General features: G+C 40.4%; 1 long non-coding RNA gene across 1 annotated transcript; it reads left to right on the top strand.

Moving 5' to 3' along the window:
* Positions 1-701: 701 nt before the first annotated feature.
* LOC130196524 (uncharacterized) lies at positions 702-3,608 on the top strand. Its single transcript, XR_008832264.1, has 3 exons — positions 702-806; positions 1,445-1,531; positions 3,513-3,608. It is a non-coding gene; the product is annotated as an uncharacterized LOC130196524 (long non-coding RNA).
* Positions 3,609-4,161: the final 553 nt, after the last annotated feature.

Below are 4,161 nucleotides of genomic sequence, written 5' to 3'. Positions count from 1 at the left end.
GCTCAGTGTATCCTAAGCGTCCCCCAGCAGCCTCTCAGCCTATAGCAGCGTCTCTAGGTCTGGACCAGGTGAACCTGGTTCAGGTCTAACTATAAGACCATCAAGAGGAAAGTCTTCAGTCTCCATGAGGTGACTGAGTCTGCCTCCAGGACTGAAGGTGGCGCTGGTTCCATAAAAGAGGAGGAGCTTGATACCTGAAGGCTCTGGCTCCCATCCTACTTTTAAGACTCTAGGAACTACAAGTAGCCCCGCAGTGAGGCAGCTCTCTAGTGGCGCAATATGGTACTACAAGCTCCTTAAGATATGATGGTGCATCACCAATCAAGGCTTTGTAGGAAAGAGAAGAGTTTTAAAAGTTATTCTTGATTTTACGGGGAGCCAGAGCAGAGCAGCTAGTGCAGGAGTCATGTGATCTCTGTTCTTAGTTTTAGTGAGAACACGAGCTGCAGCATTCTGGATCAACTGATCAATCAATTCATCTTAATATTCTTGATTAATCTATTTTTTCTTTGGTTGATAAGGTGCCTGAAAACAATGACAACTACTTTGTGTATCCAAGTTCCAAACAACCCCCCCCCCCAAACTCCCAAATGATTCATTTACTTTCACAGAAGACAGAAAGAAGCAGCAAACGGATCTTTCTTTATCAAAACAGTTGTTACGCGTCTTCTTATTCATATGTGTTGCTAGTTCATGACAACGCGGCCCGTCCCTTGTTCCAGGTGGATGTGTTCTCCTTCGGCATCGTGCTCTGTGAGGTTCTGGCCCGGATCTCTGCCGACCCAGAGATGCTCCCCAGGACACAGGTAGTGACCTCACATCGGTATTATTAGAGTTCATATCGATGGTGTGCCGTGTATTTCGCTGACTCAGGCTGCACTGGTAATATCAATGAATTGCTTTGTGTGTGATTTCAGGATAATGTATGTTATTGTGCAGTAGAAAGCCCATCTGAGTGTCCCAGACCTCACATTACTTAAACACATAAACAACAGTGTGATGTGAAATTGAAGATAACAGCAACATTGCCACATGTTAGTAGCTTAGACCAGCGGCTGTGTTCAAATACTCAAAGCCAAGTCCTTCTTCCACCAATGGAGCCGGCTCACGACTCACTATTAGGTCACATGACAACAAGCGGCTGTATATGTGGGCGGGGCTTTTGAAAGTGACATTCTCTGATGTGACGGTCCAAAAAGCTCCGGTAAAGTTGTGAGGATTATTATTTTATTTAAGAACGTAGAAGCAATAACGTGCATGAAGATTGCGTATTGAATTGGTGTCAGGCCTCATACATTTTGAGTTATGACCCAACGGCGCGTGTGAGCCTTGTGTTTTGTGTGGGGTAAACGTGTTGTTCTGTGTTGTGAAAAAGACCCATAATTATTATATATATATATAATTATGTTACAATTATATTGTAATTATAACACGTGTCTTCGAGGACTACGGGCTGGACGTGGAGGCCTTCAGGCAGCTGGTGGACGACTGTCCTCAGCGTCTCCTGGAGCTCGCCGCCAGCTGCTGCATGGTAGGTGGAAGTATGACAACACATGTGCAACGTGAATCAAAAGATATTAATGTTGGAAGACAAGTGATGGAGAACTACTGAAGATAGACATGTGTTTTTATCTTTTATGATAAAGGAATGATGAGGTGTCTGTCCCTGCACTGTCGTTGTTCTGACTCGTCGTTTAGTAGGAGATGAGAAAATGGGGTCTGTGAAAGTTAAAGAATAAATTAAATACTAAATATTATAATTCATCATAAAAGATTAAACACATCTATATCTGCCAATACATTAGTACTTCATGTTGACCTTATATTTAGAGGTTTTGTATACATATATATATATATATATATAAAATAAAATGTATATATTTAAAAAAAACTATATATATATATATAAATATATATAAATATATGTATACAAAAAATAAAAATAAAGAGTATATTCAAATATATGTATATTTATATACATACATACATACAGGACTGTCTCAGAAAATTAGAATATTGTGATGAAGTTCTTTATTTTCTGTAATGCAATTAAAAAAACAAAAATGTCATGCATTCTGGATTCATTACAAATCAACTGAAATATTGCAAGCCTTTTATTCTGATTTATTGCTGATTATGGCTTACAGTTTAAGAAAACTCAAATATCCTATCTCTAAATATTAGAATATCATGAAAAAGTATACTAGTAGGGTATTAAACAAATCACTTGAATTGTCTAATTAACTCGAAACACCTGCAAGGGTTTCCTGAGCCTTGACAAACACTCAGCTGTTATAAATCTTCCTTTTCACTTGGTCTGAGGAAATATTAAAATTTTATGAGATAGGATTTTAGAGTTTTCTTAAGCTGTAAGCCATAATCAGCAATATAAAAAAAATAAAAGGCTTGCAATATTTCAGTTGATTTGTAATGAATCCAGAATGCATGACATTTTTGTTTTTTTAATTGCATTACAGAAAATAAAGAACTTTATCACAATATTCTAATTTTCTGAGACAGTCCTGTATATATATATCTACATATATATGTGTATATGTATATATATATATATGTATGTAAATATAGATGTATATGTGTATATATGTTCTGCAATGGCCAAGTCAATCACCTGACCTGAATCCAATGGAGCTGCATTTCACTTGCTGAAGACCAAACTGAAGGGAAAATGCCCCAAGAAGCATCAGGAGGTGAAGACAGTGGCAGTAGAGGCCTGGCAGAGCATCACCAGGGATGAAATCCAGCGTCTGGAGACGTCTCTGGTTCCAGACTTCGTCATTGACTGCAGAGGATTTCCAGCCAAGTATTAATTGAATGTATTTTAACTCAAAATCTGTCCTTCTGTACACATTACATCTATTGCACCTGTCCATCCTGGAGAGGGATCCTCCTCTGTTGCTCTCCTGAAGGTTTCTTCCCTTTTTTTCCCTTGAAGGGTTATTTGGGAGTTTTTCCTGATCCGATGTGAGGTTTTGGGGCAGGGATGTCTATGTGTACAGATTGTAAAGCACTCCGAGACAAATTTGTAATTAGTGAAATTGGGCTATACAAATAAACTGAATTGAAATGAATTGAATTAAAATTGACAATTACAATGATGATGATGTTAGTTTGTCCAATTACTTTTGATCCCTTAAAAAGGAGGCGCCATGTACAACATGTGTTGTAATTCCTGCACCGTTCATCTGATGTGGAGGTAAAGACCCTCAAATTAAAGCTGAAGGTCTCTTAAAGCACATCTGGATTGTTTCATTCAAAATCCATTGTGGTGGTGTACAGAGCCAAAATGATGAGGATTGTGTAAATGTCCAAATCTTTATGGTCCTGACTGTATGTATATATGTATATCTATCAGAACCAGCTATAAATATTTTATAATAAAAAAAAAATCGAATCCGCAAAACTGGCATGCATCAAATGATAGTGTCGAGAATGCAGCGTCCCCTCATGCAGTCAAAACCTCTCCTCTCCTCTCCTCTCCTCTCCTCCATCAGGTGGAGTCCTTCCGGCGGCCGGCGTTCACTGAGCTGCTGGATGAGTTGGAAGAAGTCTCAGAGAGTCTGGAGCCGCCGCCGCCATCCAACGCCACCGCGAGCGTCTGCCTCGGGGAAGAAAGAAGCCCCTTCCGTTCATCCGTCGGCCGGCCGCCGAGGGTCCGGGAGGATTTGGTCCCCGTCCGGGGGAGAAGGAAGCTGGACTTGGACCCCCGAGGCCCTCTTAAGGCAGTGCTCTCCTCTCCTGCAGCCACACACAACCTGAACTCGTCTGCACTAGATGGGTTTTGTTTTTTTGCGGGGGGGGGGGGGGGGGGGGGTAGTGGGAAAGTCTCCTGTCTTCTTGTGAACTCTGTGATGATCCGTAGTTTGACTCCCAGGATGGAATGTACAGTGTTCCTGGTTTCTCTTCCGTCTGCTCTGTGTGTGATGATCTCATCCGTCCACGTGTTTTATGCCTCTCCTCTCTGCTCTCAAACAAACAAACAAACAAATGTACATGGCTTCACATAAGACACATGACACACATGAAGAGGTCTAAAGTCGCCGTGTACACTAAAATCTATATCTGCTAATACATTAGTACTTCATGTTTACTTTATATTTTTATTTTGTTGTATAAATGTATACATTTATACAGGACTGTCTC

Source organism: Pseudoliparis swirei, chromosome 7, assembly GCF_029220125.1.
Source record: "Pseudoliparis swirei isolate HS2019 ecotype Mariana Trench chromosome 7, NWPU_hadal_v1, whole genome shotgun sequence".
Classification (NCBI taxonomy): domain Eukaryota; kingdom Metazoa; phylum Chordata; class Actinopteri; order Perciformes; family Liparidae; genus Pseudoliparis; species Pseudoliparis swirei.
Note: the sequence above shows the minus strand (reverse complement) of the source record. Positions and strands in the feature narration are given on the sequence as shown.